The sequence below is a fragment of the Nansenia antarctica genome (genome assembly GCF_963989245.1).
Source record: "Nansenia antarctica genome assembly, chromosome: 1".
Taxonomy (NCBI): domain Eukaryota; kingdom Metazoa; phylum Chordata; class Actinopteri; order Argentiniformes; family Microstomatidae; genus Nansenia; species Nansenia antarctica.
In genome coordinates, this window is record NC_137674.1 from 16,993,207 (window position 1) to 17,016,150 (window position 22,944).

The window sequence follows — 22,944 nt, forward strand, 5'->3', positions numbered from 1 at the left end:
GTAGGCCAGGTTTTGTATTGTATTTGTTTGTGGTGGATGTTGTATGCCTGTGAACAGGTCACACTTGAAAATGAGCCCTTGGGAAAACGTATACAGGTGAAAAAGTACCTACACTGGGAGTGGCAGAAGTGACTGTAAAGTACAGAGACCAAGTAAAACAGCTACCAGTAGTGGTCGTAGCAGGCACAGGACCCAACCTGTTGGGCAGGGGATGGATCAAAGAGCTAGGAATGAACTGTGTGCTGGTGAATAAAATGGAGCAGCTACAACTGACATTACAGGATGTGCTAAAGCAACATGAGGATGTGTTCAAAGAGGAGCTGGGAACCTGGGTAGGCCCACCAGCGAAAATCTATGTCAAGGATGGCGTTGCCCCAAAGTTCTATAAACCTAGACCAGTCCCCTACGCCATGAGGAAGAAGGTGGAGATCGAGTTAGAGAGACTCACAGACCAGGGAATTATTGAACCAGTGAAGTTCTCTGAGTGGGCAGCACCGATCGTACCTGTGTTAAAGTCTGATAATAATAAATAAACTGGACCTGAGCCATGCATATCAACAGGTGACACTTGATGAAGCATCCAAGCCATATGTCACTATTAACACACACAAAGGTCTTTTTCAGGTGAATCGTCTTCCATTCGGGGTCTCCTCCAGCCCAGCAATTTTTCAAAGGATGATGGAGAGTCTGGTGGCCGGCATTCCAAATGTGGCCGTCTATCTGGATGACATTTTGCTGACGGGGCGGAGCGACCAAGATCACCTGGCCACACTAAACCAGGTGTTGACGCAGCTCCAGGAAGCTGGCCTTCGTCTGAAACGCAACAAGTGTGCATTCATGGAACAGGAAGTAGAGTTCCTAGGACATAAGGTGGACGCCTCGGGATTACATCCTCTACCACACAAGGTCAGTGCCATACAGAAGGCACCAGCACCGACCAATGTCACAGAACTGAGAGCATACCTTGGCCTACTCAACTACTACAACAGGTTTCTGCCAAGCCTGTCAACATTGTTATCGCCTTTACATGAACTGTTGAGGAAAGAGACAACATGGAAATGGGAGGAAAAACAGGAGAGAGCTTTTGAGGAGTCGAAGCGACTTATGCAGTCATCTAAGGTGTTAGTGCATTATGACAGCCAAAAAGATCTGATCCTGTCATGCGACGCTTCTCCGTATGGAGTGGGGGCGGTGTTGTCACATCGCATGCCAGATGGACAGGAGAGGCCCATCAGCTTCATGTCGCGGACACTGACGTCGGCTGAATCAAACTATTCACAACTGGACAAGGAAGGGCGGTGATGTTTGGCATCCAGCGCTTTCATAAATATGTACATGGAAGGAAGTTCGTCATTTGCACTGACCACAAACCCTTACTATCTCTCTTCAATGAGATGAAAGCTGTGCCTCAAATGGCATCCCCTCGTATTCAGCGGTGGGCAGTAACATTGCTAGCGTATGAGTACGAGATTGTTTACAAGCCAGGGAAATACCACAGCAATGCAGATGCCCTGAGTCGACTCCCTCTGCCTCATCAGTCCACAGAGAGAGAGCAAGAAGAACGAGTGCTGATGATGGAGAATGTGACCCTCGTCTCGGCAGCGGAAATGAGGAAATGGACAAGCAGGGACCCTGTGTTGTCCAGAGTGACAGAGTTTGTCCAACATGGTTGGCCATCACAAGTCCCAGACCCAGCTTTCCAACCGTATGCTGTTAGGAAAACAGAGTTAAGTGTGCAAGATGGCTGCGTACTGTGGGGCTCACGGGTGGTGGTGCCGCCGCCTGGACGAGCCGCTTTGTTACCGCAGCTACATCAAGGTCACATTGGCATCACAAGAATGAAAGCCTTGGGGCAGAGCTACTTCTGGTGGCCAAAGTTGGATGTGGACATCGAGGCTGTAGTCAAGAGATGTGTCACATGCCAAGAACACCGCAACTCGCCAGCTCCAGCACCACTTCATCCATGGGAGTGGCCAAGCAAACCATGGCAAAGGCTACACATTGATTATGCAGGTCCATTTATGGGACACATGTTTTTGATCCTGATGGACGCGCATTCAAAATGGATGGATGCTTACCCGGTGACAGCCTCGACTTCAGCCATCACCAATGAATGTCTACGGAAGAGCTTCAGCATTTAGGGGCTACCAGAGACAATTGTGTCTGATAATGGCTCATGTTTTGTAAGCACGGAATTCAAACAATTTATGCGGAAAAACGGCATTGAGCACATCACCTCTGCTCCCTATCATGCTTCCTCCAATGGCTGTGCTGAGCGTGCAGTCCAGACATTCAAGTCAATGATGAAAAAGGCAGGTGACGGGAGCATCAACACTAAGGTGTCAAGAGTGTTGTTTAGTTATCGCATTACACCACAGTCCACCACAGGGCTGTCGCCTGCTGAAATGTTGCAAGGTCGAAAGTTAAGATCCACACTCGACCAAATTCATCCAGACCGTCGAACAAGGGTGGAACGAAAACAAGGCATCCAAAAGAAGCATTATGACAAGCAAGTTTCAGGGAGAAGTTTCCAGGAGGGGGACACAGTGATCACAAGGAACTTCAGTCATGGGCCTAAGTGGATACCCGGGATCATAATCAAAATCACAGGTCCTGTCTCCTATAAGGTCATGCTGGGAGATGGCAACATTGTGCGCAGACACGTCGACCAGATACTGGCCAGACCTGAGGACAAGGACTTGATGGACCCGAAGATTAGAGACCCTCCGGGGCTGCCTGAATTGCCATCAGCAGCTGTTGCAACGTCAGAGAATTCCATTCCTGAGGGAAACAGCTGTGTTCCAGGGGAAAACTCTCCCGGACCTGCAGAACCTGCTCCGGACAAGTCGGGAACATTAGTGACTGACAACCCACCTCCAGGCACGCCAGTGCAGTCACAACAGCGGATCACTCCTGTGCGACAGTCGCAAAGAAGAGTGTCCAGGCCAAGTTATTTGAAGGACTTTGAGTGTAAAAATAAAAAAAGAAGGAAGGGGACGGTTAATTGTCGTTATGCACAGGTAGTTGTTTTGTTTCATGGAGTATATACTGTGTGGGTATTTGTTTTTGTTTTTTATTAGAAGAAGCTCATAGCTTAAGGGGGGAGGAATGTAGTAGGTTATCTGCCTGGTTAGGTAGGTCCCGTAGGGGGCAGCATAGGTTCAGTTAGTCTAATGTGGGCAACTGCCATGCTCTGTAATGCTCTGCACTTATTAATATAAACCAGTTAATGTTTACCCGCTGTCCGCTCATCATTATTATATTAGGAAGATATCACAGTTACTCCGTTTGTTGAGGAACTGAGCAGTAACCTCTTATGTCCCGCTCCACTACAGCGTAACCTGGTGGAGGGAGATGGAACCAGGCGGATTTTGAGTTACCGTTGTGTGAATAAAATCACAAAAATTACAAAACGTTTTTAAAAAGATTTAATTTGCAGGGGGAAAAGACAGGGGTTTTAAGGCGAGTGCCATTAATTGACATACCAAAACGATGCCTATCGAGACACAGAGAGCGAGCCGTACACAGACAGGCAAACGACCCATGGACTAAACCATTTTGCGCCAAAGAGGTCTCTCTCTGTCTCACAGATCTTCCAATATGTTGGGAGAGCTGTGGCACAAAGTTCATGCTCTCAATTGATGTAATCAACTAACTTAAATAAGTTATGACACTAATTCACTCGAAATAAAGAACATTACAAAGAAAACAAAACTTTAATTCCAGGACTTTCAAGGGCCCTCTCCCTGCTGGGGCCCTGGGTAGTCAGGTCCACTTTTCCCCCCAACTAGTGCGCCACACCATCTCTCAACCCCGGGTCACGTGTGCTACAGTCTAGCCATTGCAATGACAGTGAGTGTTCCATAGCTCAGTGGGTGAAGAGGGATGGATGGGGACGGCATTGAGCAGCTGTAGAGGGCAGGTGTTCGGGATCTTTGGGTGTAAACCCCCATAACAGGTAGATTTTCGGCTCAACCTACACATCATTGATTGATTGATTGAAAACCTTTATTGTCCCCAATGGGGAAATTTTGTTGTCAAACAGCTCAGTTAGGGCAGAAAACATTCAATACAGAAAACAGAAAACATTCAATAAAATACATAAAACAGTGCAGGCTCAATAAGTAAAAAGTTCCAAAAGTTCCAGCTCCAGGTCTCCCCCACCCTGCAGGGCCTGGTTGTAGAGACGGAGTGCAGCTGGAACAAAGGACTGTCCAAATCTTTTTGTACTTTGACGGGGGAGAACAAATCTGTGGCTGAACTTGCTCCTCATCCCCGCCAGCTCGCAGTACATCGGGTGGGAGGGATTGGCCAGCATGGCCGCCAGTTTTTTCCCCATCCTCTGTTCTGCCACCACCTCTAGGCTGTCCAGCCCGGTCCCCACCACAGAGCTGGCCTTCTTCACCAGTTTATTTAGCTTCGCAGCATCCCTGGCACAGATGTTTCCACCCCAGCAGGCCACGGCGAAGAACAGAACGCTGGCAACCACCGACTGATAAAACATTTGCAGCAGCTTGTTGCAGACACCGAAAGACCTCAGCCTTCTCAGGAAAAAAATCATGCTAGCAGACTTTCTCGCCAATGGGGCATTTGGGACCCAAGTGACAATCCATCGCACGCACCTCCATCAACTCTTCCTCAAATTGTCTTCTGTCAAGTCCAAATCTGTCACAAACGGTGGCACTTTTTGTCAAGTCATATTCGAAAGTATTTGACAGAAATGACATGAAAGATTTCACCTCGTCTAGAACTTTCCTTTTTGCCTGCATCAGCGGGACCAGCTTTGTCTGCTGCCTATCAAAATCTAAATATATTTGTTGTCGTTTAAAAACAAACAAAAACGGAATGGTTAAAACACTTCATATTTAATAACCAACGTGATACAAGACAGTCATAAATAAAGTATTTATTTAAAATATAATTTTTTATTTTCATTTTAAAAAAAGCATTTTCCTCGGCGGGCCACTTGGAGATGGTCTGATTGGCCGCCACTGATGTATGACATCACGCACAATGTATTATGACGTATTAGAGTGTACCACTATAAAACCACGGTGCGTCTTGTCATCAATCACAACTTGCAAGACATCTCATATGTCACGTTGTATAATAAAACAACGAGAAGATTGACTCAAAGAAACCAACAAAAGGTAAGGATACCTATTTGAAAGCACTGTCAAAAGCAATATGCCTATAGCACTGTGAAGCATAGGACTGTATAGAGCACTGTTAAGACCAGTATAGTATTGTGTAACACTGTTAAGACCAGTATAGTATTGTATAACACTGTTAAGACCAGTATAGTATTGTATAGCACTGTCAAGACCAGTATAGTATTGTATAGCACTGTCAAGACCAGTAAAGACACAAACGGTGGCACTTTTTGTCAAGTCATATTCAAAGGTATTTGACAGAAATGACATGAAAGATTTCACCTCGTCTAGAACTTTCCTTTTTGCCTGCATCAGCGGGACCAGCTTTGTCTGCTGCCTATCAAAATCAAAACATATTTTTTGTCGTTTAAAAACAAACAAAAAACGGAATGGTTAAAACCCTTAATATGTAATAACCAACGTGATACAAGACAGTCATAAATAAAGTATTTATTTTAAATATCATTTTTTATTTTCATTAAGAAATAAAAATGTCCTCGGCGGGCCACTTGTAGACGCACAATGTATTATGACGTAAGAGTGTACCACTATAAACCACGGTGCGTCTTGTCATCAATCACAACTTGGCAGACATCTGATATGTCACGTTGTATAATAAAACAACGAGAAGATTGAGACTCAAAGAAAGCAAGAAGAAACGGTAAGAATACCTATTTGAAATCACTGTCAAGAGCAATACGCCTATTCATAGTTTGCAGTCACGTGACTGGCGCAGAGCCCTGGCGACCTGTCATTTTCCCACCTGTTTCAAGCAACGATTAATTAGATCACCTCTCAAAAGAAGAAAAACAAAGATATGTCAACAAACTACACATTTTGGACACTTGCGATCCATATAGAGACCCGCCGCAGTATTTCAATCAGTAAAAACAGCGAAGTCGCTGCCAGAGATGCAGTTCGGTGATGTTTACATGCTAATGTTAGCTAGCTAGCTAAAGCACCTACACAACCAACTCCAAGCTGGTAGCGTCCACAAAAACAAACCATGTCAGAACGATTATGCAAAGATAATGACTAAAAATAGAATAATTAGTCAAAGTCAAAGTCAAAGTCAGCTTTATTGTCAATCCAATATATGTACAGACACAAGATTAAAAAATAACTATCTATACAAAAAAGATCAGATAAAAGATTTGAAATGTGCGGTACAATGTACAGGGGTGTGATACAATATGAACAATGACAATAGTGCAATAGTGGTAATTGGCTCAGTATAATAGAGTAAAGTGGCTAAAGTACGTAAATAATTAAAATAATCAGTTAACTTGAGCTTATCTTTGAAATGTTCAGAGCTGCAGAGACGTGTGTACTTTGATGGTTTGCCCTCCACAGGGACTAAGACACGTCTAATAGCACAAATCCACAATCTTCTCTCTGGGTTTTCTTTTTCTGAGGGAATTCTTTAGAAGCACAACCCAGGGTCGTCTCCTCGTCGGTTAGTGCACCCGATTGCATAGCAACTATCCAGCATTTTGTCAAACAACTAATTACTTGGTAAAAAACCTGATAAAATAGCTGGCAGGCAGCGGAAGAAAGATTTGTTTCGCCAGGTGGGCGTTCACCTTATGCCGTGACGACACGTGCAAACCAGCACGGTCAAGTGTAATCAGGCTTGCCAGATGGGATTGTCAATTTCCAGCCTAAAACCCGCCCAAATGCTTTTCTTCCAGCCCAGTGTTATTAAAAGTAGCCCAATCGGCGGTAACCCGCCCCATCTGGCAATACTGAGTGTAATAGGCCTATATAGCACTGTCAAGAAGAGTAGTATAGTATAGCACATATAACACTTAACCCCTGGGGTTGGGTCAGATCGTTTGATGTATCTCTGATTTCCATTATACTGTGTGTCCTGTCAAAGGGCTGTACACCCAGGCCCCATCCTAACATGAACAGAACAAGCCTGTACACCCAGGCCCCATCTTATCATGAACAGAACAAGCCTGTACACCCAGGCCCCATCTTATCATGAACAGAACAAGCCTGTACACCCAGGTCTTATCCTAACATGAACAGAACAAGTCTGTACACCCAGGTCTTATCCTAACATGAACAGAACAAGCCTGTACACCCAGGTCTTATCCTAACATGAACAGAACAAGCCTGTACACCCAGGTCTTATCCTAACATGAACAGAACAAGTCTGTACACCCAGGCCCCATCCTAACATGAACAGAACAAGTCTGTACACCCAGGCCCCATCCTAACATGAACAGAACAAGTCTATACACCCAGGTCTTATCCTAACATGAACAGAACAAGCCTGTACACCCAGGTCTTATCCTAACATGAACAGAACAAGCCTTTTGCTGTCGCCTTCTGACTGATTGTCATTTTAATCCGTTTTTATGTGATCCCGTCTGAAGCTACTTTGACTTCACCTAACAAGTTGACCAGAATGTGAGATCTGAACTCTGTTGTGTTGCAGATGTGTGGCATGAAGAGGGCCAAGAGAGCCACCAAGCTCTCCAAGAGCACTAAGAAGTGCGCCAAGAGCGCTAGGAAGAGCGCCAAGGGCCTTAAGAAGAGCTCCAACACTGATGCAGGTGAGAGGGTTTTCTGTTTACTTCTCCCTGTAAAAGTCCCTATGTTGACTATTTGAAGACTTGTTTGATGAGAAGAAAAAATGTCTTTCATTCCATTAAACATCCAATCACAGACAATGATAATGACTTGAACATCATTCCAATATCCACATGCTAACATTCATTATGAATGCAAGGCTGGGAAATGACTCCATCATGGTATGCTAGTGTGAATATTGTAACACAACCATTGATTGTCTTAATGTACTACAGACTATATGTCATAGGTGGCAATAAAACCCCAGAATCCTCTCTGTTTGGTTCTTTTAGCTCCTTCTGTGATGTCCTCCGCTTCCGGAACGAAGTGTGAGGACAGAGAAGCAGTAATGAAGCTGCTGGCGGAGGAAGGTGTGGTTGGTGCGTTAAACATCAACACAGCTGATCAGGCCTCCTTCCCCATCCTGATGACCTTCATGAAGGGTCTCAGTGATGAGTAAGTATTATGCGCTCTACTGTATCTATGCTCCTTATGTTTCTATACACACCCAATATTTTGCACCCTGCGCATAAACAGTACAACAAGTGTGAGCCAAGACCAAACAACTGAAAATGTTGACTTGTTTCTTCACCAGGCAGTGGACGGTGATCCACGACGGCATGAGAGACCCTGTAAGTGTATTTGATGTGTGTGACTTCAGAGTTAGCAGGCATACCATACCAGTCATTGTTTGTGTTGTGAATCAGTGAATCGAAATGATTACCTTCTTTAAGCTGAACACCGACTAATTCTTCACTCTCTTTTGAATGAACACAGATGACCAAGGCAAAGCTTGAGTTCACGGGTCGGAGGATTGTGAGAATAATCGCCAACATGGCCATAGAGGTCCTCCTCCCGACTCTTCGGCGGGTCATAGAGCTGAGTAAGGCCAGGGAGGCTGCAGTCTCTCAGAGTGGGTCAGGGCTCTCCTCCACCACCTCCCTGGAGGAAGGAGAGGCCCAGTCCCCCTGCCACTCAGACACTGAGTGGGAGACCAGCACATCAAGGTCTTCCTCTGCGAGGTATGCTATAATCACAGCCACGCCTCTATGACTACAATGATCATAACATCACAAATAACTTAAATCAGGGGGTAAACCCACACTAAGCTCTTTTTGTTTTGTTTTAGAACCAAATGTTTGTTGCACAGTTTAAGTGTTGGACTTTATCAATGCTGATAATACAATGATTTTTTGGGTGATGAAATGTTTTGGCCATAGACAAAATACCAACAATAATCAGAATGAGTAACAACGTACTGTAAAAAGTCAAATCCCTCTCCACTACATCAGAGTCTGATGTGAGCCACCAATGTCATAACTCTTATGCTTTTATCCCCCAGGGATTGATAAAGTTGCATTCGATTGAATTGAATGTCATATTTGTCTTTATTTTGAAGTTCCCAGACTTTGCGGCAGTGTGTGTCCGGAGGATCCCCCCCCCTGGATGAACCACTCCAGGTCCACTTTGGGATCACAGAGGACACCATCCTCCAATCACTGGGCTCCGTCTCCTCTGGCTCATTTGATCTGACCAGACCTGTGGTGAGAGACGTCCTGAAGCAGGTGAACTCTGACGTCTCCTTGATAATCTCCACCCCCATAGTCTGCGACAGGGACACCACCATGTCCGCGGCTAGGAGGATGTTGCACGTGGTGTGCACCAAGCTCCGGGAGTTGGGGATCACCCAACCAGTGGTGCCAAAGGTCAAGGTCACAACCTCTAAGACCGACCTGGGGCCAGTGGCGGCAGAAGTCATGACTGCCATCGTTGAGACGGTGGAGTCCTGCAGCACAGCTGATCAGGGGGCAGCTGACATGCTCAGACAGTTGGCAGAGAAGATCAGCACGATCAGCTCTGTCTCTGATGAGGACGGATCCTCTGCTGGAGCGCCGCATAGACGCGTGTCCTCCTCTGGCAGTGTGGGACACCTCAGGAGTCTATTTCACTCCGAAGCCACCAAGGCCGTGAGTGCAATTCTGAGCCGGAATGGCTTATCTTATAGCTATCTTATCTTAGCTTATCTTATATCTATAGATATAAACATGGAGGAGGCCTCAGATATTGTTGATGAGTTTGTGGCAGACATAAGGTCTATCACTCACTCAGCTGGGTCTGGTGATTCAAAGGAGGAGTCTCTGCCTGTTGCCCTGACCCTAGTTCAGAGGCTTCAGAGAAGGCTGAGAGCGTTTTACGCGCGGCTGGTGTCTTTTAAAGGCACAAGCCAGAAGAGTAAACTGCCCTCAGACCAGGATAGATTCATCCATGGATCTACTCTGGTAAAAGCGGAGTCTTCTCGCAGTGAGCCTATGTTTCCATCCAACTCACTGGTTGGAGTAGAGCTGCGTAGAAGTCAGAGTGAATGCCCTCAACCGATGCTGGCTCTCCAGAGCCCTCCGGTGAGCCAGCTCGAACTCGACCGCACCACCAAAGAGGTTCTGAGCGTGATTCTCGTCTTTTATAAGACAGAAGACGAGAGGACAGCCTCCGCTGGACCAACGGCGTCTGATGAATCCCTCGCTGCCTGCGAGTTTGTGGAGGACGTGTTAACATGGTTATGGGAGTACTCCTCCTCCTCCTCATCAGAGAGTTTGTGCGTGTCTCCGAAGGCAGTCGTGAGCGAACTGTCCAAGGAGGACTTTCAGAGTCAAGCCACTGAGAAAGTAAGGGATGTTCTCATGAGATCAGAGAGATGCTCCCTCAGTTCTTCCCACCACTCTGGGTCAACTACCTCCTCCTCTCTGTCACCTGCCAGTGCTGACTCGTCAGCATTAGACCTCGTCGGCATGGTTGTGAACAGTGTGAAGAGCCTGTTTCAGGACGAGGAGTCCTCAGCTCTTCCCAGTGAGCTGAGACTGTGGTCTACAGCGCAGACCATCTGCAGAGATCTGAAGAGGAAGCTGAAGGAGTTCTTCACTCGGTGTGAGATGCATGCCTCTGAGCAGAGTGCATCGATGGCTGAGGCTAGAGACAGCATTAGCCAGATCCTGGTCGCCATTCAGGGTGACATGGAGGCACAGTCAGGGGAAATGGAGACCTCAGTGGAGCTACAGCAATGGCACAGTGCTGTAGGATCTCTGCTGGAGAATGTAGAGAGGGTGTGTAGTGAGGGTAGTCTCACATGTCAGCCTCCCACAGAGCTTCCAGCAGAAAGCAGTTTCCCCGTCGTCAGAAGCAGCTCTGACGAGTCTGTGCCGGAGGATTCCGTCGGTGACTCCAAACAGCGGATGGCCGACGTGGTGCAAGTCCTGATGGACCACATGGACCCAATGGTTCTTGAAGAGGTCACCTCTCTCGGAGCTGTCCTCACCAGACGGGAGGAGCTGCTGTCCCAGGGGGGGATCCGCATCCTGACCATCGCCCTTGTGGACAGACTCCAGGAGCTGATGTCACTCCACAGCAGTCTGCCAGTGGCCGTTGGGACCAGTGTGTCGGACAGTGTTCTGTACAAACGGCCACCGGCAGAGAAGCGTGCGATGGTGTGCAGTGAGGTGGTCTCCGCCTTTGTGGAGGAGTCGGTGAAGCGTTTGCTTCTTCAACTGATCGTCCCTCCCTCATCATGGAGCATGGAGGTGGAAGCTTCCAACAGCAACGCCCCGACCAGAGACTCCAGCCACAAGAGCCTGCTGTCCACCAGCTCTTCAGAGATCTACAACGACACAGTGGATCTGTTCTCCAGGGCCCTGGTCAACCAGGTCAACCAGGTGATGGCCCTATCAATGGGATCCGACACCTCCACAGCCTCGGTCACACAGACTCAGAGGGATGCTAGTGGGAAGAAGAAGAAAGGGAAATTCAGCAAATTCCTTTCAATGATGAAGCGCAAGGTCAAGGTAAAACAGAAATATACAGTGAATTTATAAGAGAGCCACATTCCACATAATTTCACATTAAGGAAATTTAAAGTCTTACCAGTTTATCATAAGACAGCAGACAAGCTATGCATTGTTGTTGTAGGAATAATGGGATTTTAAGAGATATGTTCTGTCATTGATTCTTCTTCTGTAACAACTGATATAGTGCAAGAGGTCCAGCCTCCAGCCTCCACCCCCAGGACCGGAGGACATAAAGGTTGGTCTCCAGCCTCCAGCTCCAGAACAGGAGGATATAAAGGTAGGTGTCCAGCTTCCAGCCCCAGGACAGGAGGGCATCGAGGTTGCCCACGACGATGGACACAGCAGAGGTAAGTCAACATGTAGAACACATAGACCAAGGACATACTAACCAAATTAATGAAGTATTCTATTCTGTAGCTATAGGCCTGGTGAAGCTCATATGAACTCTCTCTCCTCTCTCTAGCGGCCAGCCCAGTGACAGCTGAGACAACGCCTTGTGAGGAGAGCGGAGCTTCAAAGAAACAGAAGCGTTCCCTCCTCCAGAGGATGCGCACATCTGTGAAGAGCCTTGGGCTGCTGAGCTGCCGTCCAGGCAGACGGCCTCCGTCCAACGAGACCCTGTAACCATCTTCACAACGATGGACCCACAGAGGTAAGTCAACACATAGAACACATAGACCAAGGACATACTAACTAAACTAATAAAGTATTCTATTCTGTAGCTATAGGCCTGGTGAAGCTCATATGAACTCTCTCTCCTGTCTCCGCACAGTGGCGGCTGTGACGACTCCTCCAGAGGACGCACACAACTGCAAACAGCCTTGGCCGGAGCTGCTGTCCACCGTGAATAAAACATTATTTGGATTCCATTCCTTTTGCTTGTGCATTTTTCATATGTTATGAACTTGTTATGCTGAAGATTGTGTAACTATGTGGTCTTAAAAATGGTCTTAAAAATATCATAGCTAGAAGCAACTGCGATTACAGCAACAAATATAGTAGCTAAGCATGTTTACAGCTATGCCTGAGGCAATATCCCAATAGAAATGTAATCATAACAAGAATCATATACAAGAATCATATACAAGATATATAATGAATCATTAGAAATATACATGAGCTATAAATGGTAGGCCTACTGAAGAAAGATGGTCATCCATTCTCCCTCCCTCCCTGATAGTAAACAACAAAGTAATTACTATTAAAGTGATTATTACTATACATTTATTAACTTTAACTTTATGGAGCAGTTTAATTGGAGTTGTGTTAGCCACATAAAGAAAATACATATCTAGAACTGAATTATGAAGGTTACTATGGGGATTAGGTTAGAGAGAGAGAAGGAATGAGGATTGTGTTACAAGCAATATCCCCCTACCTGGTCGTACCCTTAAATGTCCACTAGATGGCAGGCATGTATCAGCATAAAGCAGGGGTCTCCAACCTTTTTTAATCTGAGAGCTACTTTGAAAAAATGTAAGTGGCCGAGAGCTACTCATATCTTATTACTTACATTCATTCACATAATGTATTCTTTTGTCTTTTTGTCTGTTTAAAAAAACATTGTGCATGTGTGTAGTAAGTGTGTTGACTCATTCCTACACTTAGTGAGATGACTGTCACTGCATGGAGTCTACTACAGTTATGTATGCTGGAGTGTATCCACTTAGGTTCACTCTTATAGAGTCATTTAAATGCTCATCTGTCAGTCTTGTCCTGAATGTAGATTTCATTACATTCATATCAGAAAAAGCTGATTCGCAAAGGTATGTAGACAAATAAAGCAAATACTTTCAGGGCTGCTTGGTGAATATTCTTATAGTTGTCTGGGTCTACCAGGCTCCAGAAATGTTGTGAATGTTGTGAATGTTGTTGCGATAGTAGCTGGACATTATTCTGGAGATTTAACCTCCATCTCCATCTCTACAGGATTGACACTGAACAGTTCAGCTATCTGCTCTCAGTGTTTCCCCTAGGTTTGCTGCCATGGGGGGGTGGCATGGACTGTGGCATGGAACCCCCCCCTCGGTGATGATAACTCAGCATTAAGGGTTGGATTGGGGGTAAGACCCTGCGACATACCAGCGTTATGTCCAGATGGTGTACTTGTACATCAAGCCGCCTCACGCTACAGAAACAGGAGAATCCTGCCCTATTAGGCTCGAGAACCATCGGTTCACAAGGCTACTTATGTGGTCTTGACTACCTGTCCACTTTCTCACCTGGTTCTTGCTCTCTCTCTGGTGTGCCGACACCATCCTGCTCTCTCTCCTTCTCTCCCTCTCTATCCTCCTCTCTCCCTCTTTTGCTGTCATTAGTAAATGATCATTTAAATCATTATAATCTACTCAATGAGTTTATTACACAATGTCAATAGTTCCACCTGTTGTGAAAGGGATTATGATGTCCCTCAACCAGTTTGACAGTGTCTGGGTGTCTTTTGATCATATCAACCTGAATTGATTTAAATCGACTTTACCTGAGTCTAATCAGAGCTGTCGGCACATTCTACAAATGGACAGTTATTTATTTTGAATAGCAGAAGTCTGAACAGCAACAGTACAGGTATTTGACAGGCGGGGAAGGGACGGAACCAGAGGTGAGAGAGGAGTGGATGATGGCTGTTATCAGGGGTAGAAGAGAGCCATGCAAGAATCAGCTGGGTAAGTTTTAGCTAACGTTGTTAGCCAACTGGCTAACGTTATATTGTTAGGGTCGTAATGTTTATGTTAGCTTTACTGTTACATGTTGGAAAACAACGTCTCATGGACAGGGCTGTACATGCTATGAGCGTTTGTGCTATTAATTTATTTGCCCTGTGGCACGCGTGTGACAGACAGAGGCGCTTGTATGTAACGTTACGTAGCAGGGGTTTTCCATGTTGAAGCCAGGAGAACGCGAGATGAAATGAAGTGAGGGGTGGTCGCTATTAAAATACCAGGTAGTCATGGTGGATGATCATGAATGATGCTTGATACGTGAATGCTATTTCAATTATGTTGAGTCCACCAGCGAGCTGTCTGTAAGATAAACAGCGCCAAGCGTAGCCTACTAACGTGAGCTGTCTGTAGTCTAGCCAGCAATGCTAGCTAGCCAATCAACTAGCTCTGTGAGCAGCTGTAGCTTGGCGTAACGTTAGGTTAGATAGCTAGTTAAGCCGGATTTATGCTTCTGCGTCGCCATTTACGCGCAGCGAAAAGCCACACGACTAACCCCAAAAAAAAATCGACAGATTAGTCGACTACCAAAATAATCGTTAGTTGCAGCCCTACGGGTCGGGTGAGTCGGGTGTGTGGGGTCCCTCGGGGGAGGGAGGTGGGGGAGCCACGGCTTTGCACTGGTGGGCAAACTGGATAGTAGTCGCTCTACAACTAGAGGGCTGCAGGGGAATATTTTCCCGGATGCACAGAGAACAGGTTTTTTTACCCCTGCTTCCTACCGACACTGGAACCTGGACACTGAACACTGAACACTGAACATTACACTACACTGGACAATACACTGAACACTGAGCACTTTAGTTAGTTTAATGTTGGTTGTTGTTGAATGTAATGTCTTAAATGTCTGATTGTTTGATGATTGATTAATTGATTGTATACATGGTGTTGCGTTTTTATAAAAACCAATAAAAAACACCTTAAATAAGTTGTGACACTAATTCACTCGAAATAAAGAACATTACAAAGAAAACAAAACTTTAATTCCAGGACTTTCAAGGGCCCTCTCCCTGCTGGGGCCCTGGGTAGTCAGGTCCACTTTTCCCCCAACTAGTGCGCCACACCATCTCTCAACCCCGGGTCACGTGTGCTACAGTCTAGCCATTGCAATGACAGTGAGTGTTCCATAGCTCAGTGGGTGAAGAGGGATGGATGGGGACAGGGCTGGACTATAGTATTGTATAACACTGTCAAGACCAGTATAGTATTGTATAACACTGTTATGACCAGTATAGTATTGTATAACACTGTTAAGACCAGTATAGTATTGTATAACACAGTTAAGACCAGTATAGTATTGTATAGCACTGTCAAGACCAGTATAGACACAAACGGTGGCACTTTTTGTCAAGTCATATTCGAAGGTATTTGACAGAAATGACATGAAAGATTTCACCTCGTCTAGAACTTTCCTTTTTGCTGCATCAGCGGGACCAGCTTTGTCTGCTGCCTATCAAAATCAAAAAATATTTTTTGTCGTTTAAAAACAAACAAAAACGGAATGGTTAAAACCCTTAACTCTTTGACTGCCAGCCATGTTCAGAGCGGAGAGCTCCACACTGCCAGACTTTTGTGGCATTTTCGCTGAACTTTGAAGACCCACCAAATATTGACTTTTCGGACTACATAAACATTGAACATATCTACCAAAACTTTAGACTCTCTTCTTTCATCAGAAAAAAGAAAGTTTGTTTCTAGCCTCTTTGAGTGTTTAGAAATCGGCCGTAGAACATAGGGTGGTTTCAGCAAAAACACCTGATTTTGACCAATAAACAGAGAAAACGAGCTTTTTCTGCAGAACTTTTTTTTTTTTTTTTAATGCACTTTTTCACTATCATCCGACTCTGAACTGTTTGAAGAGTCGCGCGATGGCCGCGATGCTCCGCAATGCTCCGCGCCGCAATGCTCCGCGCCGCGTTTGGCACATACCCTGATCCGTTTCGCCATTACTACAACCCACAGCAAGCCACTTGCTTCTCCAGGCTTTTATCGAACTACTGCCAACCATCTGGGACCGAAATACATTACACCCAAGTCTGAAATTCACTCGCTAGGTGTAGAACATGTCAATAACGCGATCCCCGCGAAAAGAAAAAAAAAATCTATAAGACGCCAATTGGCGTCTTTGGCAGTCAACGTTACTATTCTATAAGACGCCAATTGGCGTCTTTGGCAGTCAATGTTAATATGTAATAACCAACGTGATACAAGACAGTCATAAATAAAGTATTTATTTTAAATATCATTTTTTATTTTCATAAAAAAATATGTCCTCGGCGGGCCACTTGTAGATGGCCTCTGATTGGCCGCCACTGATGTGTGACATCTCCTACAATGTATTATGACGTATTAGAGTGTACCACTATGAAACCACGGTGCGTCTTGTCATCAATCACAACTTGGTAGACATCTCATATCATATGTCACGTTGTATAATAAAACAACAAGAAGATTGAGAAGATTGAGAAGATTGAGAGTCAAAAGAAACCAAGAGTCAAAGAAACCAAGAAACGGTAAGAATACCTATTTGAAAGCACTGTCAAGAGTAATAAGCCTATTCATTGTTGGAATAATGGAATTAGTATTTGTCCAAATTTAGACAAAATACAACATTATTTAGTACTGGGGACGGAAAAGGCACCATATTTAAAAATGACCCATATGTCATGTGCAATTGGTAAGCTCACCAACAGTAGCCTAAATTATATTAAGTGGGTGCAATGTATTGTGTAAGAATAACACTATTTACAGCGCTGTCAATTTCAGATTACATTTAATTGTCATTGGCAGTACAAGTACAGTGACAACAAAATGCATTTGGCATCCAGACAGATTTTTTCAGATCACAGACATGATTTCACCTCGTCTAGAACTTTCCTTTTTGCCTGCATCAGCGGGACCAGCTTTGTCTGCTGCCTATCAAAATCAAAAAATATTTTTTATCGTTTAAAAACAAACAAAAACGGAATGGTTAAAACCCTTAATATGTAATAACCAACGTGATACAAGACAGTCATAAATAAAGTATTTATTTTAAATATAATTTTTTATTTTCATTAAAAAATATTAAAAATCCTCGGCGGTAGATGGTCTAATCTGATTGGCCGCCACTGATATGTGACATCTCGCACAATGTATTATGACGTATTAGAGTGTTCCACTATGAAACCACGGTGCGTCTTGTCATCAATCACAACTTGGCAGACATCTCATATGTCACGTTGTATAATAAAACAAGGAGAAGATTGAGACTCAAAGAAAGCAAGAAGAAACGGTAAGAATACCTATTTGAAAGCACTGTCAAGAGTAATACGCCTATTCATAGTTTGCAGTCACGTGACTGGCGCAGAGCCCTGGCGACCTGTCATTTTCCCACCTGTTTCAAGCAACGATTAATTAGATCACCTCTCAAAAGAAGAAAAACAAAGATATGTCAACAAACTACACATTTTGGACACTTGCGATCCATATAGAGACCCGCCGCAGTATTTCAATCAGTAAAAACAGCGAAGTCGCTGCCAGAGATGCAGTTCGGTGATGTTTACATGCTAATGTTAGCTAGCTAGCTAAAGCACCTACACAACCAACTCCAAGCTGGTAGCGTCCACAAAAACAAACCATGTCAGAACGATTATGCAAAGATAATGACTAAAAATAGAATAATTAGTCAAAGTCAAAGTCAAAGTCAGCTTTATTGTCAATCCAATATATGTACAGACACAAGATTAAAAAATAACTATCTATACAAAAAAGATCAGATAAAAGATTTGAAATGTGCGGTACAATGTACAGGGGTGTGATACAATATGAACAATGACAATAGTGCAATAGTGGTAATTGGCTCAGTATAATAGAGTAAAGTGGCTAAAGTACGTAAATAATTAAAATAATCAGTGTTTACCTGAGCTTATCTTTGAAATGTTCAGAGCTGCAGAGACGTGTGTACTTTGATGGTTTGCCCTCCACAGGGACTGAGACACGTCTAATTAAGGGACTGAGACACGTCAAATCCACAATCTTCTCTCTGGGTTTTCTTTTTCTGAGGGAATTCTGTAGAAGCACAACCCAGGGTCGTCTCCTCGTCGGTTAGTGCACCCGATTGCATAGCAACTATCCAGCATTTTGTCAAACAACTAATTACTTGGTAAAAACCTGATAAAATAGCTGGCAGGCAGCGGAAGAAAGATTTGTTTCGCCAGGTGGGCGTTCCCCTTATGCCGTGATGACACGTGCAAACTAGCACGGTCAAGTGTCATCAGGGATGCCAGATGGGATTGTCAATTTCCAGCCTAAAACCCGCCCAAATGCTTTTCTTCCAGCCCCATCTGGCAATACTGAGTGTAATAGGCCTATATAGCACTGTCAAGAAGAGTAGTATACTATAGCACATATAACACTTAACCCCTGGGGTTGGGTCAGATCGTTTGATGTATCTCTGATTTCCATTATACTGTGTGTCCTGTCAAAGGGCTGTACAGCCAGGCCCCATCCTAACATGAACAGAACAAGCCTGTACACCCAGGTCTTATCCTAACATGAACAGAACAAGCCTGTACACCCAGGTCTTATCCTAACGTGAACAGAACAAGCCTGTACACCCAGGTCTTATACAAAGGCCCATAAAACAAGACTCCAGCCAGCCCAAAATAAACTGGTTAGGCTTCTGCTAGGCCTCAACCCTAGGACACATCTAACCGCTGCTCATTTTTTGAGCCTTGATTGGCTACGAGTAGTTGACAGAGTGCAGCAGCTTGCACTGGGCCTGGTCTTCAAGATACGCTACACCACAAAGACACCCAAGTACCTGTCAACATACTTCCAAAAAGTGAACAATGTCCACACATACAACACCAGAGGAAGCTCCACGAACCACGTTCAACCGCGTTGCACCACAAACAAGGGGTTAAACTCGTTTGCAAACTATGCAGTAAAAATGTGGAACGCCCTTCCTATAATCTTAAAGGAGTGCAAAACACTGCCCACCTTCAAAACCACTCTCAAAAAACATTTACAGGAGGCTGCAATCCGTAACTGGACCCTCTAAATCAAAAATCAGATTAAAAGACCCGAACTACCCACTGTACATACTTTGTGTTTTGTCCCCCGCCCCCACCTGTGGTGTATGTCCCCACCTGTCCTACCCGCTGTACATACCTTATGTTTTGTTGTATTGTTCTTCCCATGATGGATGTATGTTTATCTTGTAGATAGTAATAGTTATTTGTCTGTATTATCTTGTAGATAGTACTAGTTTTTTTGTCTGTCTTACATGTAACGATGAATTGAGAATCAAGGACCCCAATTGAAATAAGCCAGTGGCTTTCTTGGGTTTTTATCCTGTTAGTTGACCGTGTATGTAATATGTACTTTCATGTACCTACTTCTGCAAATCTTCTAATAAAGTTTTCAATCAATCAATCAATTATCCTAACATGAACAGAACAAGCCTGTATACCCAGGTCTTATCCTAACATGAACAGAACAAGCCTGTACACCCAGGCCCCATCCTAACATGAACAGAACAAGTCTGTACACCCAGGCCCCATCCTAACATGAACAGAACAAGTCTGTACACCCAGGTCTTATCCTAACATGAACAGAACAAGCCTGTACACCCAGGTCTTATCCTAACATGAACAGAACAAGCCTGTACACCCAGGTCTTATCCTAACATGAACAGAACAAGCCTTTTGCTGTCGCCTTCTGACTGATTGTCATTTTAATCCGTTTTTATGTGATCCCGTCTGAAGCTACTTTGACTTCACGTAACAAGTTGACCAGAATGTGAGATCTGAACTCTGTTGTGTTGCAGATGTGTGGCATGAAGAGGGCCAAGAGAGCCAACAAGGCCTCCAAGAGCACTAAGAAGTGCGCCAAGAGCGCTAGGAAGAGCGCCAAGGGCCTTAAGAAGAGCTCCAACACTGATGCAGGTGAGAGGGTTTTCTGTTTACTTCTCCCTGTAAAAGTCCCTATGTTGACTATTTGAAGACTTGTTTGATGAGAAGAAAAAATGTCTTTCATTCCATTAAACATCCAATCACAGACAATGATAATGACTTGAACATCATTCCAATATCCACATGCTAACATTCATTATGAATGCAAGGCTGGGAAATGACTCCATCATGGTATGCTAGTGTGAATATTGTAACACAACCATTGATTGTCTTAATGTACTACAGACTATATGTCATAGGTGGCAATAAAACCCCAGAATCCTCTCTGTTTGGTTCTTTTAGCTCCTTCTGTGATGTCCTCCGCTTCCGGAACGAAGTGTGAGGACAGAGAAGCAGTAATGAAGCTGCTGGCGGAGGAAGGTGTGGTTGGTGCGTTAAACATCAACACAGCTGATCAGGCCTCCTTCCCCATCCTGATGACCTTCATGAAGGGTCTCAGTGATGAGTAAGTATTATGCGCTCTACTGTATCTATGCTCCTTATGTTTCTATACACACCCAATATTTTGCACCCTGCGCATAAACAGTACAACAAGTGTGAGCCAAGACCAAACAACTGAAAATGTTGACTTGTTTCTTCACCAGGCAGTGGACGGTGATCCACGACGGCATGAGAGACCCTGTAAGTGTATTTGATGTGTGTGACTTCAGAGTTAGCAGGCATACCATACCAGTCATTGTTTGTGTTGTGAATCAGTGAATCGAAATGATTACCTTCTTTAAGCTGAACACCGACTAATTCTTCACTCTCTTTTGAATGAACACAGATGACCAAGGCAAAGCTTGAGTTCACGGGTCGGAGGATTGTGAAAATAATCGCCAACATGGCCATAGAGGTCCTCCTCCCGACTCTTCAGCGGGTCATAGAGCTGAGTAAGGCCAGGGAGGCTGCAGTCTCTCAGAGTGGGTCAGGGCTCTCCTCCACCACCTCCCTGGAGGAAGGAGAGGCCCAGTCCCCCTGCCACTCAGACACTGAGTGGGAGACCAGCACATCAAGGTCTTCCTCTGCGAGGTATGCTATAATCACAGCCACGCCTCTATGACTACAATGATCATAACATCACAAATAATTTAAATCAGGGGGTAAACCCACACTAAGCTCTTTTTTTTTTTTTTTACTTTTTTTTTTTTTAGAACCAAATGTTTGTTGCACAGTTTAAGTGTTGGACTTTATCAATGCTGATAATACAATGATTTTTTGGGTGATGAAATGTTTTGGCCATAGACAAAATACCAACAATAATCAGAATGAGTAACAACGTACTGTAAAAAGTCAAATCCCTCTCCACTATATCAGAGTCTGATGTGAGCCACCAATGTGATAACTCTTATGCTTTTATCCCCCAGGGATTGATAAAGTTGCATTCGATTGAATTGAATGTCATATTTGTCTTTATTTTGAAGTTCCCAGACTTTGCGGCAGTGTGTGTCCGGAGGATCCCCCCCCCTGGATGATCCACTCCAGGTCCACTTTGGGATCACAGAGGACACCATCCTCCAATCACTGGGCTCCGTCTCCTCTGGCTCATTTGATCTGACCAGACCTGTGGTGAGAGACGTCCTGAAGCAGGTGAACTCTGACGTCTCCTTGATAATCTCCTTATCAAGGTCAGATAAGTCCACCCCCATAGTCTGCGACAGGGACACCACCATGTCCGCGGCTAGGAGGATGTTGCACGTGGTGTGCACCAAGCTCCGGGAGTTGGGGATCACCCAACCAGTGGTGCCAAAGGTCAAGGTCACGACCTCTAAGACCGACCTGGGGCCAGTGGCGGCAGAAGTCATGACTGCCATCGTTGAGACGGTGGAGTCCTGCAGCACAGCTGATCAGGGGGCAGCTGACATGCTCAGACAGTTGGCAGAGAAGATCAGCACGATCAGCTCTGTCTCTGATGAGGACGGATCCTCTGCTGGAGCGCCGCATAGACGTGTGTCCTCCTCTGGCAGTGTGGGACACCTCAGGAGTCTATTTCACTCCGAAGCCACCAAGGCCGTGAGTGCAATTCTGAGCCGGAATGGCTTATCTTATAGCTATCTTATCTTAGCTTATCTTATATCTATAGATATAAACATGGAGGAGGCCTCAGATATTGTTGATGAGTTTGTGGCAGACATAAGGTCTATCACTCACTCAGCTGGGTCTGGTGATTCAAAGGAGGAGTCTCTGCCTGTTGCCCTGACCCTAGTTCAGAGGCTTCAGAGAAGGCTGAGAGCGTTTTACGCGCGGCTGGTGTCTTTTAAAGGCACAAGCCAGAAGAGTAAACTGCCCTCAGACCAGGATAGATTCATCCATGGATCTACTCTGGTAAAAGCGGAGTCTTCTCGCAGTGAGCCTATGTTTCCATCCAACTCACTGGTTGGAGTAGAGCTGCGTAGAAGTCAGAGTGAATGCCCTCAACCGATGCTGGCTCTCCAGAGCCCTCCGGTGAGCCAGCTCGAACTCGACCGCACCACCAAAGAGGTTCTGAGCGTGATTCTCGTCTTTTATAAGACAGAAGACGAGAGGACAGCCTCCGCTGGACCAACGGCGTCTGATGAATCCCTCGCTGCCTGCGAGTTTGTGGAGGACGTGTTAACATGGTTATGGGAGTACTCCTCCTCCTCCTCATCAGAGAGTTTGTGCGTGTCTCCGAAGGCAGTCGTGAGCGAACTGTCCAAGGAGGACTTTCAGAGTCAAGCCACTGAGAAAGTAAGGGATGTTC